The sequence below is a fragment of the Perca flavescens genome, chromosome 23, assembly GCF_004354835.1.
Source record: "Perca flavescens isolate YP-PL-M2 chromosome 23, PFLA_1.0, whole genome shotgun sequence".
Classification (NCBI taxonomy): domain Eukaryota; kingdom Metazoa; phylum Chordata; class Actinopteri; order Perciformes; family Percidae; genus Perca; species Perca flavescens.
In genome coordinates, this window is record NC_041353.1 from 15201269 (window position 1) to 15215074 (window position 13806).

At 42.8% G+C, this 13806-nt stretch overlaps 1 long non-coding RNA gene across 1 annotated transcript in view; it reads right to left on the reverse strand.

Moving 5' to 3' along the window:
* The window catches only part of LOC114549910 (uncharacterized), a 190935-nt gene that overhangs the window by 108080 nt on the left and 69049 nt on the right, over positions 1-13806 (reverse strand). The window contains exon 3 of the long non-coding RNA XR_003691616.1: positions 9150-9190. This is a non-coding gene — a long non-coding RNA (uncharacterized LOC114549910). The remainder of the gene's footprint in view (positions 1-9149; positions 9191-13806) is intronic.

Genomic DNA, 13806 nt, shown 5'->3' on the forward strand with positions numbered 1-13806 from the left:
AAAAGAGAGAGATCCAAATTCAGGGGTCCACTCAGTGTTCAGATTGCTCTGTTGTTCTGAGTTGGGCAATTTGAATAAATTATTCCAAATAAGAAAAAAGAAAAAAAAAAAAAAAAAAAAAAAATCGCTCAGTGGGGTTCATTTTGTAAGAAATTATATTTTTGCAGGAAAGGTTAATTTTGAAGGGAGCTTGAATGACTGAGAACTGGGGGGTTGCTGAGGGAGTGAAGGTAGGGAAGAGAGGGAGAGAGGAAAGGGGAGAAGGAAGGAGAGAGAGAGAGAGAGAGAGAGAGAGAGAGAGAGAGAGAGAGAGAGAAATAGAGGAAGGGAGGTGGGGGGCAGGAACGGCGTGCTGCACGAGGAGCATTGGGCGTCAAGGAGGAGAAGGGGCGAGAGAGGGATGGAGGGAGCGAGGGAGGCAGTTATTAAAAGCGATTGCATTGCCTCCCGGATGTCTCAGGAGAGCAGAATCAGTGGAGATGTTAAACCTTGCTTGACACCCCAGTTGGATAATTGTGGGTGTGGGAGCTAATCAGCGGAAGATGTCTCCTCAATTTAAATCTTGTCAGTTAGTGAAGATTAGGCCCTCCTGTCCCGGCCACCATTAGCTTTGTTGCATGTCAATGCGCCGGAGAGGGTGTCCGCCTGGTCCGGCTGCAAGGGTAAAAAGGCGAGCGTGATGATGGAAACCCGCAGATTTATTCCAGCTAATACCAGTATGGCATTTTCAAGAAAACCCATATGAGGGGGAAAGGGGAATTGATGCAGCCTTTTTGAAAATGCATTTGTTACTACTGACCTAACAGGGGGACCCTGTGGAATAAGAAATGTAGTGCGGGGATGTGCTCCAGATACTTCTGCAAGAAAAACATAGGTGGGTTAGTTAAATATGTCGTCGTACACAAACTAGAGGCCAGGGAAGCAAATTAGTGCGCGTTTGCTGAGAATATATAAAATTAAGGGGAATTATAATTTTGCTAATGCACAGACCAACCAAAGTCATTAAATGTATAACCACACTGTGTCCCTGTACACATGCTGTAAGCTCTGTTAAAATGTTAAGTTATGGGATGAATTTGGGCTGCAGGAAATCATAGGATCCTGAAGTTAAGGCTATTAAATGAATAATAACCTGTGACAGTGTGATCTCATTAACAAAAATGTGGGGGTATATAATTTGAACCCCGGTTAAAAGGAATGATGGATGGAGGTGGCGAATTCAAAAATGCACTGTCGTGAATTTTACAGCTCGAGTCTGGCTGGCTGCGTGCCATGGCTTTGCATTCCCCTCATGGTAAATATTTGTAACAGATTTTTCCTGCAGGACAATGGCTCCTTTCACTAAAGCAGGTCCCGTAACCTCGGGAGCGAACGCGAGGTCAGGGCAAATAAACAAGGCGGCCGTTCCAAGCTGAGCGGCTCCACTGATTCCTGGGCCGGGCCTGCTGCATACCAGGCCCTCTGCTCTCTCCTCCTCGCCACCGGTGTCTGAGTGCTGACAGATGTTGCGAGTCCGGCTAAAAAAAAAAAAAAAAAAAAAAAAAAAAAAAAAAAAAAAAAAAAAAAGGGAGAGGGGACTTTGAGGGAAAGAACACGAGGGAGATTCACTCTCTTTTGCTCACTATTTCCACATCTTTTTCTTCTCATCTTACCTCGACGCGAGTGGGTACGGGCTCCCGACAAAGCCTCTGACACCTTCAGACACCACCAAGCAAATCAGGAAAAATAAAGAGGGAAATCAGCATGAACTACCTCTGTATAGCAAGCAGTATGATCCATCGTGAGCAAGTGTGTAACCTGTGAACCTGGGTATTATTACCAGCTGCACAGCCCTGCAGTCTGGGGTCAAGAACCCCTGAGTGTGTGTTTAAATGTGCCCGAGAAAGAGAGAGAGAGAAAAAAAATGACACCACACTCTACAATTAGTGGGGTTGTCCATGATCGACAGGAATTTGTGTGCGTCTGTAAATGCACACAAGTCAGATATCCTGATGTTTCAATAGCACCGGCTCCCAACGCCCCTGCCCCCAGACCCCTTCCCTTCTGTCGGAGCGGTTAATATGTAGCAGCGTCAAAGAGAGAGCTACCGCCGGCTACCGCAAGGTGTAACGAGTTCAAGGCCCCCGTTCAGGCCTGAGGCGGCAAACGGTAAACAGTTGTTAGCGGCTGTTTTTTGCGTAGCCCAGACAAAGCCTCTCTGTGTGAGAAACAACAGCTACAGCTGGGCTGAGCAGCGTGAGACATCGATCCATAAGCTCGTTCCTTTACACCCCTCCGAGCACTCGTCTGGCAGTCAGCACGAGCAGCAGCGCATGCCAGAGTTGGGCACTGCACTGCAAAAAATATCCCTCTTAACCAGTCGTTTAATCTGGTGCTGAGTCTTAAATCCTTATATTCCCCCCCCCCCCCAAAAAAGGGGATAAAAAAAAATCTGTCCGCAGTTTATAACATAGGGTTTTCATTTTTAAAAACTGCATTGGAAACATGTAAAATAATGAACTTAACAGCAGTACTGATTTGTACAAAGAAAAACAAGAATTCAAGGGGCAATTTATGCACTATATTTTGCTTTGAAATTAGTATTTTTGATTTATCATCTAGTGCACTGTAATGACAATTATATACTATTATAGTTTCAAAGAGAAACAAATTGATACAGAAAAATATACCACTGGTCATCTTTTTCCTAAACAGCGATACTGGACTACTGCATACATCTTTTAAAATCATTTTATATGTCGAGTATTCTCCTGAAATCACATTGGCCATGAAGGGCCCAGTTAAAAGTATCAAAGAGAGCAGACAAGAGACTGGCATTTAATCTAATCTACATTCTAATAGTTGGGGAGACATTAATTATTGATAAGGCCAGCAATTGATTGGTTAATAAGATAATGTAATTGAGAAATGAAAATCATCAGAGTGATTTCGAGAGTGTGTATTGGCTCCAAACTGAGCCGCATGGGGGGTGGGGGGGGTGTATGTGTGTGTGTGTGTGTGTGTGTGTGGGGGGGGTCTTGGGGATTGCCCCTACATAGGCTTCCATCATTACTGCCACACTATAAAAGCAGAGTGGTGATTAAAAGGACTTGATTGATTTGACTCTCATTGGAATAAGCTGTCCTCGTTCCGTCACTGGGCTCCGCCTGCAAAAAAAAAAAGTGTGTGTATGTGTGTGTATATATAAATGTATTCAGTGTGTGTTGATGCATAAAATCAAGAATGTGTGTGTATATGTCTGTAAATTTGAGCATATTTATATCTCGTAAATGTATGTTTCTGTGCATGAAATAAATGTGGACAAATAAAGTAAATACCTGTATAGGTTTATATTTAATTTAAATATCTATATATCTATATTTATATTATACATATATATATATATATATATATATATATATATATGTATAATATAAATATAGATATATATACATACATATATATGCATGTGTTTATAGGCATGTGTATTTAACATATATGTATACGAGTGTGTGCCAGCTAGAGGAGGTACAGAAAAATACGTGCGTGTGTGCATGTGTGACTGTGTATCCATGTCGTCAAGAGGTGGCCCCACTCCCCCAGTTTTCACTCGCCTTTTGTCTGCACTCTGTACTGTACTATGCTGCGCGGACACACGTGGACACACACACACACACACAGACACATACACACACAGCTCCAACCCACTCAGAGACGGAGACAGACCCTGCCGTCTGACACAAAAGCTATTGATTTTACTATCTGCTGCAATGAATGATCTTCCTGAGCCAATTTCTGAATTTAGAAATGAGTTCAATACTAATAATGACAGTGGAAGGATTCTTTAAACTGTTGGAGTTGAGAAGGGGGGACATTGAGAGGGGAAAAAGAAGGAGAGAGAGCAGTGGGAAGAAGAGGAAGGAAGTGAAGATATGTGTGTGTTTGGCTTTGGAAAAAAGAGAGGATATGATTTCTCGCTATGCGTGAGATTAAATAAAGATGACACCAATGGTTTTAACAGTCTAAATTACTACATTTTATCCTCAAATACAATTTCTCTTATTTGGCTTTCCTCAATGGCTTGAGAATCAAATGAGTCAATGCTGGGATTTGCCTTTTTTTTTTAATACTTTTAACAACTTCCAACTTTTATATGAACGGTTTTCATCCACCTATTTTCACGCAGCGCTCTTCTGCTTTTTACGACGCAATATTCAATATACAGCCTTCTTGCCAGCTTGCTCCTTAATCCATTCATATATTTCATGCGCCATAAAGACGCAACTAGTTCAGTTTCTATTTTGCATCGCACAAATCTTCCATAAAATAAAATAAAATAAAAAACAGGCACATAAATATTTAACATGGCCTCTGTTTAGATGGGGGAAACTATTTATGTCAAATTAAACAACAGATCTGCTGAGCTGCTCAAAGGCAGAACTCAGCAGACTGGAACATTTCTTTCTAATATTTCATTTCTGGGCGCACATCATTTTCCTAGTTGTTCCGAAAACTGCCATAAAAAAAAACGTAGAACGGCCATGTTAAACCTTGCATGTGGTGATCATGCTGTAAAAAGTGTGTGTGTGTGTGTGTGTGTGTGTTATAGAAATACAGAGAAAGATGTGGGTGTATGTGTGTACGAGCAAAAATTACAGTTTGTGAATGTGACTTCAGATGTGCATGAATGTTTGCATATGTGAGCATCAGATTTCCCTTCTCTCTCCTGGTCTTTTATTTAGGCAGGCAGGCAGGCAGCGGCTCGGTTGGGTGGTGTGTGTTAATCAGAAGCCCCGTGCCCCGTTGAGGTGTTAATTCAACCCCCCTGTTACAGAGAGGTGTAGATTAATAGATAAGGGAGGTCTAAGCAAGGGTCAGAGCGATATGGCCCTGACTGTGTTCGCCTGCTTGTCAGACACCTGCCTGGATTAAGCCGCTGGCTTTCTCTCTCCGTTGTGCGCAGGTGAAAGGTCAACCATTTACCCAGTTCATTCGTCTCTCGTTCAGTTTTCAAGGTGGGGCCGATCTGCATAAAGGCTCTGGCATCTGTATGCTTGGCAGGGTTCGTCTGCACGGGGGTCCTGCACCATGAGGTGGAGAAGCGGACAGGTGATGCCCGATCTGCCGCAGAGGATTACTGTAAATATACTTTCAGACTCGGGGAGGAGATGAAAAGCGGTTGCAATACTGTAAATCCAGTGGATTTTTTTATTTATTTATTATTTCTTGTTTAAATCTGATTTCAGCTGTACAGCAGCAGCATAAACCTTTACAGGAAGGACGAGAAGATCCACGGCAAACAGAAGAAAAAAAAAAGGGGGGGGGGGGGGGGGCGGAAAGAGGGATAAAACGGGTTGGGGGAAGGAGAAAAATGCATGAAACATGAAACTCTGCAAATTTGACTTATAACAAGCAAAATTACACCCTGCTGTCATTTAAATTATGGCTGCCCTCTATAAAGGTGTCTTTTAGGTGCATTAATTGAATTCGGCACTATTTCCCAATAATAATCTGTAAAGTTCAGCCGTCCATCCTTCAGGAGATCCCTGCCGCGTACCAGAGGAGTATCTATTTCAGTGGCTTAATTTATTTTCATGATTCGCCGATAATGACGGCCATGCAGGCTGTACATCAGAATTAACCTTCATTTCACTGAGGTATATTACGATGACAGTCCCCGACGCATTTCACCTACACAAAGGGCATTCTCTCCCCCCTCTCCCTCTTACTCTCACTTTCTCCCCCTGCCTCCTCTGTCGCTGCCCTGCCGTATAATCATCCTCAGCAGACCAAGATTGTTTGATAGCCGATTAATTTTCATAGGAAATCAAGTGGCCAGCTCTTTATTTCTCCCTCTTACACCCCCCCCTTCCAAACACATACACGCTTCTCTCCAACAATGGTGAACTGCGCTTGTGCTTGGTGACTTTTTGTGCCAATTAGGTGTTTTACTTAATCTCATCTCAACTTTTTTCTCTCTAATAAATTGCATCCCCCCCACCCCCAGCTTCTGATATCTCCAGTGTGGTTAATTTATTTTGGACGATGCCGATGTAACAAAAGTGCTGTAAATTAATCAGGGGACATCAAGCGAAAGGGGGTCCTTCGCTCGCTCTCTGTCTCTAATTTCTATGCAAACCATTAAGTGTCAGATATAGATTCCACCATTTGCTATGGTCTCAGTGAAAAGATTTCATTAGGGACCTGACGTCACACGTTGAAGGCAGCGCCGGATCATTTCTGTCCTATTTTCTCCCTCATGAGCTCTTTGTTCTTCGCCCGTCTGTAGGATCCTGCCACTAAAAAGGCCCATATGCAAATGACAATAATAGATTTCACTAAGCACCGCCGCAACGGCATGATAGTCTATTTAGAGAGAAACCAAAGAAACATTCAATTTGTGGCATTAACCACGGCACATGCAAAGGTTGCCTAAAAAGTGATTAAGAAATTACAGAATTGGTCCTCCCTGCTTCAAGTTCTCTTTCTCCTTTTCTTTTTTCTTTTTTCTCCCTCTCTCATTGACATGACATCTGTAAAGAGGAGGGCTGGTAATTAGAATATTCTGGAGAGGTGAGCCCTGCTGGAGCTGGCAGCTAGAAGACTGATCTCTCTCTCCCTCTGTCTTTTTCTGTATTATTTCTTTCCTCTGTCATAAGGACCTGGACGCAGAACAGACAGAAAAACAGCTGTCTGATGCCCGGACTCTCTACGGATGTCTGTCACTCTTCTTTGTGTGTTTGTGTGTGTGTGTGTGTGTGTGTGTGCGCGCGCGCACGTGCGTCTCAAAGACGAGCTGTTCGAAGCCCCACTGCCAGCAAATAAATACAATCAATCTCCCATTTACATACAAATAGGCTTCTCCCCTTCATCCTAATAATCTGCCCAGCATCCTCAGAGAGGGAAAATAATATTCACTCCACATGGCAATTTCATATTTATCATTAGATGGCTTTATTGATTGTTTTTTTTCTCTCTCCCTAGGATAACATTTTTTTCCACTTCATTTTATTAGAGGATATTGAAGGCATGTAGGGCTGACATGGCACATACGCTTCATTATTTCCTGCCCAAGGATGATTATGGTTATTGACATTGTCACGTCGCTGTCCTCATCATCAGTTATCACTGCTTACCGCGCCGATATCCAGGAAGCTGCGATACGGGGCGGGGTGTGTGTGTGTGTGTGTGTGTGTGTGTGTGTGTGGGGGGTTATAAGGCGGCCACAGGCGTTGAGAACATTATCATGGGCGTTTAATGGGGGTAAACTGCAGGGGCGCTGCGCGTGTGCGGCTGCGTGTCGCTAATGTGGCTCATTCCACTTTGTGTCATGTCGATGATAGGAGGTGACCGGTGGGGGCCCTGACTGAGTGTCAATCCCACTTTGGACAAACAGCCCGTCTGTCAGTGCGATCAGTAGCGCCAGGGGCATCCAACACATGCATCATACATACAGAGAGAGGGAAGGAAAGGAAAGGAGAAAGAGAGAGACTTGTGAAACTTATTGAATACTAATTATGTATTGTTATCTAATTCAAACTTATCTAAGTGGAGATATAGATAAAAACAGACTTTATGATTTTATCAATCTACTGTAGGCAAGATCTTAAAGGCGCACTTTGACATTTTGGTTGGAGTTTGTTTTTCCTTTTTCCTCTCTTACACATTTCTTTCCCCACATTGTCTTTCGGTGATTGACAGCCAATCAAGTTGTTAAAGAAAGGTGTAGAAATGGTAATAAAAGAATCCTCTCAGGCGCCTAAATGGAAATGAGAGGCAGAATTTCACTCTCCTTGCAATCAATAAATCAATAAATTATTGAATTGCCATCTGTGGTGTAGTGACAAACACCACAGCGTCATATACTGTATAATTTAAATACTGCTGTTAACATTCTGTGTAATGAGCAAATTAGCTGCCACGGCTATTCTTGGGGACTGCTATCAATAACAACATCTGTTAGCCAAGTTGATCTTCCGAACACAACTTGTCACATAATTAACTTGTCACTCGTTAGCGTGATTACTTTCCCAAATAGGCCTCTTACACTTGGCTGGATAGTGTAATCTCTTATTTTCACAAGCATTAGGAGAAACAGTGGCGGTATTGCTCCAGTTACATTTTCCCCAATCCCCACTCTGCCGTGTTAATTAGGTCTTAATGACCATTATTGACTCATTAACAGACATTTGGGGATCGTTTGGCGCCGCGCTGACCTCAAACTACTCAAATGCCATTCTATCAACGATGTTCAACCATCTGACTGTAACCTATTCAAATGAGCTTCTCCTAGGTTCAAAAACCTTTCTGAATAATTACCCAGCATGCCTTTAGATTAAAACCACTCACTGGGCAGTGCGACGCCCATGTTTCTTCCAAATATTGTCAAGTTGAGGTATTGTTTTTAGTGATCTCAGAGGGCTTGGCTGAACACAGATCCTGTGTTTTGCATCGGAGCATTCGCACAAGGAAGTTTGTTTAGGTCTGAAGCATGAGTAAACAATAAAAACATTTTTTGGGATATGCAAAAACAACCCTCAAGTCCTTTTGCTCCTCTCGAAGAACTGGCTCGGCTTCAAAAGTGATTGTGTAATCACGGGATGAAAAGCGGTTTGATCGGTATCTAAGTCGCTAGCAGCAGTCTAAAACAAAGAGACCGTGGTGAAACACTGAGTGAAGGTACAGTAAAAGATCATCAACGGGCGCTGACAAAGTGGTGCAATTAAGATGAATCGAGATCTGACAAAATGTTTGTCTGAGGTGTAAACACACAAGTCAACAGTACTGAAGGTGCAGCGGGGGAAACAGCAGAAACGGATCACAGCGTTGTTTAACAGCTTGTCAGAATCAAACGAGATCATTAAAAAAAAAAAGTAGAAATTCCACGGGAGATTAGACTCGGGAGGGAAATTGGACGTTTGTGTTGATGAAGGACAATAAAACACGCTGTTTCTTTGCAATCTGACGTTTCCTCTGCGATGATACATGAGGACAAAAATATGTTAAAATACTTCTCACTGGAGGCCACTCCTAGATAAGAGATACATGTGTGTACTAGTGATAAAAAAACATTTGAAAAACATACAATTGGGATAAAAAACTACCTACAGGCGCGTGTGAATGTGTGATTGTGCGATTGTGTGATGGTGTAGGTGTTGCAGATGATTTACCTGCTCATCACGAGCCAAGAGCACCTCCTGCAATACCCCACCTGGCAGACAAAAAAAAAAGAAAGAGCAAATTAACGAAAACTGTCATTTAGGAATTAAGATGGCACAGAGCGCTTCAAAATACGTATGTTCTTTGAAGTCCTTATTTCAGCAAAATTAAATATATACACTATATGTATTTAAAAAAAAAATGTTATATCTAATTAAAATGATAACTGCATTCTCATTTTTCAAACTCTCATATCCTGAGGGCCAATTGGGATGAGCGCTTTTTTTTTCTCTTTCCCATACAGCTGCAGCTTTCCTCTCTCTCCCCTATTCTCCATCAGTCTCTCTCTGTTAGTCTGTCTCTCTCTCCCTCTTTCCCGTCTTTCCCTCACTCCACTGTGGCTCAGTGAACTGCTCCTACAGCAATATCCCATCATTACCATCTCCCCAGCTGAGCTTCAGCCAGCCATTATCATGCAGCATTATTAATCTTCTTGTCTTATCAACTTGCAAATCACAAACCATTGAGCCTTATGGCACAGTTTGGGGTGCGCCGTTATTCATTTTGTAGGTCTACCTAGCCTCCAAGTCTTTCGAATCACCTGACGATTGTCATTCTCTCACTGTTGCCCTGCCCTTCTCCTGGCCCCGGTGCTCCGCAGCACTGGAAAAGGATCCATGGGTTTCACTCCATCGTCTCTCTCTCTCTCTCTCTCTCTCTCACCTACACCTACTACGTCTCTTCTTTCTCCCCCGCCCCCCCCAAACACACACACACACACAGTCTCTTACACATACCGTCTCTGTCTGTCTTGGACATACATACATACACACTGGGCATCGAACCTCAATGCGTTTTTGGTTCTGAAGCACTGTAGTAAAAAAACAACTAGCAAAAGTTGGCATGCTGAATGAATGCTTGCTCAGATTCATACTCTTCTTCACTTATTCTTCGGTCAGTCATTTTCTGATCTGAATCATAATTTTGCCATTTTTAGACTATTTTACAGTAGTTCAATTCTTGTACAGCCGATTGTGGTTAGACAACATTTAACATTTGTCTTCTTTTGGTTAATGGGGGAAAAAAAATATTGTTAGGTATCAACAAAATCGCACGTATTTTTGGGTTGGTATTGTATCGGCATTAGTATCTAAAGATTTCAACTAAGTACATTCTCTCTCAAGATAACTCGTATTCTACCTGATTATTTCCATTTAATGCTACTCCTACTTTCCCTCCACTACATTTCAGAGAGAATATTGTACTCTTCACACCACTAAATTTAGCTGCAGTTCCCATACAGTAGAAATAAAGGCAACAACCACTGTATCAGTTTCTAAAATAAGATTCATAGTTTTAGATTAAATTACAGTATGTGAGATAGTTCAAATTAGCTCCACCTTCACCAGGTGTAACATTAATGCATCCGTTATAATAATTACATTTCTATCGATACGTTATTATAATGTAGCTTACAATAGCACTGACAGGGGCCATTCTGCATAATGAATACTTCAACTTTTGACACTTTGACACATGTACTTAATGTTTTTAATGCAGGCATTGTACTTGTGGTATTGCTTTTACTCTGAATACTTCCTCTCCCAGCGACGACAACCAGCCCTACTCAACAACACAGACAACTACCCTCTTTCAATTGGTTTTCAATCATCCAATTCATTTTCTTCTTTGTACTTATATCATTCCCTCAATATATATCATTCAAACAAAAAGAGAGAGAGAAAAAAAAAAAGCATTTACACTTTGGGCGCTGCTGCTGCTGAAAGGAGTCGACAGCAAGTAGGATACATTTCGTTAATGGGCGCGCATTAACATGCGTCTGCCCAGAGCCGACCCCTCTCCCTGACACATACGTCCACAATGTTTCTGTCATCTCTCCCTCTCTCGTTTTCCCTGCTGATATTAGTATTCGGGGGAGGAACAGAGCTGAGTAGAGAGGCAAAGAGAGGCAAAGTTTCTTTAAAGACACACCATTGACCCCTGATTCTTGCTCTCACTTGAGTTTGCTTTTCTTCAGGGCTAAAATATTCACCCCGGAAAATATGGCACGGCTATGGCTACGCTACTTGAGGAAAAACGTGCGTTAGAAAATTGCAAGGACTGTGTGTTCCTGTGTGTGTGTGTGTGTGTGTGTGTGTGTGTGTGTGTGTGTGTGTGTGTGTGTGTGTGTGTGGATTTGCATTTCCTTTGAAAACTTTGCATGATAAATCACCTTTTTTGCCCCATAGCTCATTAAGCACCATACAACAGGTACTGAGCATGAAATATTTAGCAGAAGACAAAGTGTTTCATGTGCTCCTATGGACCCAGCTATTACCCAGGCCTTTCGCATAACATCCGCTAAAAACAGCCTACCCTTTGATCTTCATTAATATCGTTTGGTTAAATATTTCAAATATGCTTTCGTATGTTTGATTAACATCTTAAAGAATTATTCAGTAAAACAGAGATTAGCTATGAATGTTCGACTGCTAATGATGAAATTGCGATTACCCACCCGTCACTATCAATCCATGACGTTCAGGGAGGAGGTTGATATTTATTTGATCAGTAATATATGCCAATGCATACTGGACAGTTCATGAAACTTCATAGATCAACTTCCACCGTGCATTCAAATATGTGGTTATAAGCCCTGGGTATTAATATTCGCATTGGGTGTATTTTAGAGCACATTTCAGAGCACTGCGTGCTCGACATTGTAATTTCCAAGCTTATCTAATCAATTCTGCAAGCTCCATCGGCCTCATATCAGGCCTCGTGAAAGAAATCAGCTCGGTAGCACCTTCAGAACACTTATAAATAATGAAAAACAGCTTTTAAAAAGAAAGAAGCGCTTAAGGAAAAAAGAAATGTTGATTAGAAAAGTGCCTTTTATCCGTTCCTTCAAATCTTTCACATTCCAAAGATGCGGAGGACTCCGGGCAAACCGCAATGAATAAAGTACCCCTATCTGACCAGAAAAAAAAAAAAAAAAAGAAAAGTATTAATTTTTTAGATAAAAAGTGCTGACAGCACAGAATGAGCCAGGTGGTATTTGGATATGAGCAGTGAAGATGAGATGAGAGCCCAGAAGATCACTTTCATCTTGTGTATGGAGTTGTCCTTGAAAACTTCTCTGAACTCCGTGCCGTCTGGAGAACACCGTGTTGCTTGTCTTGGCATTTCACTCATTTATCTTTCTCTGCGTGCCGATTCTGTCTGTCGGTCTGTAACTCTGACATGTCAAAACCACAGTTTGACCCAGGTGGTGTGGGTCAGTCGATTCGCCAGATGAGTACCTAGTCATCATTTACAAGAAGAGAGGACGTATGTGTAGCCCTATTGTCTACGGGGGGGAGAGAGAGACACGGTTGAAACAAGGGAGCAGGGGAAATGGAAAGAAAAGGATTTAAAAAAAAAAAAAGAGAACTTTAACATGGTTAACAGCATGTGTCCTATTTTGTCATGCTGGTGCTATGCAGGGGTAGGCGGAAGGTGGGCAGGGTGAGCGAAAATACAGAGATTTTATGCCCATCTATAAATTAGGAGTGGTGGGTTGATGAGCAGTGAAGGAGAGTCGTGTCTTAGCACAGAGACGGGGGGGGGTTGGGGGGACTGTGCTACTAAAGCAGCCAGATGATACATTACACACACACACACACACACACACACACACACACACACACACACACACACACACACAATGATACACTGAGGTCTTCATGACAGTTATCCTGTTAGGCTGTTATAGAAAAGACTGCTGGGTAACAAACACACACACGCACACGCACACGCACACACACACACACACACACACACACACACACACACACACACACACACACACACACACACACACACACACACACACACACACACACACACACACACACACACAGCACTGGCAGGCACTGAGGCCCTTCTGCATCCTCCTCCGGTGAGGATTTGCATTCTGCTCCTGGCAGGTCGACCGACAAATTGCCCAGGCAGCCGCGGGAGACGGAGGCTCAGGCTGAGGGGAGAGACGCAGCTCAGAAAGCGCCTCATCCGTCTGATACTCTCTGTGGATCCGCTACTGCATCACACCTCATGTCCAGAGGCAGGGCTGATAGGTGCGGACAGGCAAGGACTCTTCTTTTTTTTGTTTTTTTGGAGACCGGAAGGCCCGGCGGCCGTGGCCGGACCTTCCCTCCCTGGGGCCAGGAATGGGCTCCGAGGCCAGTGCCCCCCTCTAAGCTCGCCTTAGGCCAGCAGCCCTGGGGCTATCGTTCACAAATCAGCCCCCGTTTTCCCAATCAAAGATGCCGACTGGGGGAAACTGGCCCAAAGTGCTGCTTAGTGCGTTGAATAATTCACCACACGAAATGTCGTCACACAAACGGACCATCCACAGAAATTAGATGGGAAAAAAGATACCAGGAGACCACCACAACCCCTGTCCTGACCACACTAATTTCAGAAACATTTCCTTAAAAGCAAATTTCAATCTTTAATCAACTGATAAAATGAATGGCAAAGAAACGGGTTGGGAGATGAGCAAATAGGAAGAATCGCAAGCACTCCGTAATGCATCAGGATCAAAGTGGGTTTTTTCTTCTTCCGATTCCTATATTTTTACATGATTAATGATTGAGGGCAGTTCTGCAACCCTATTAACAAGCTCCA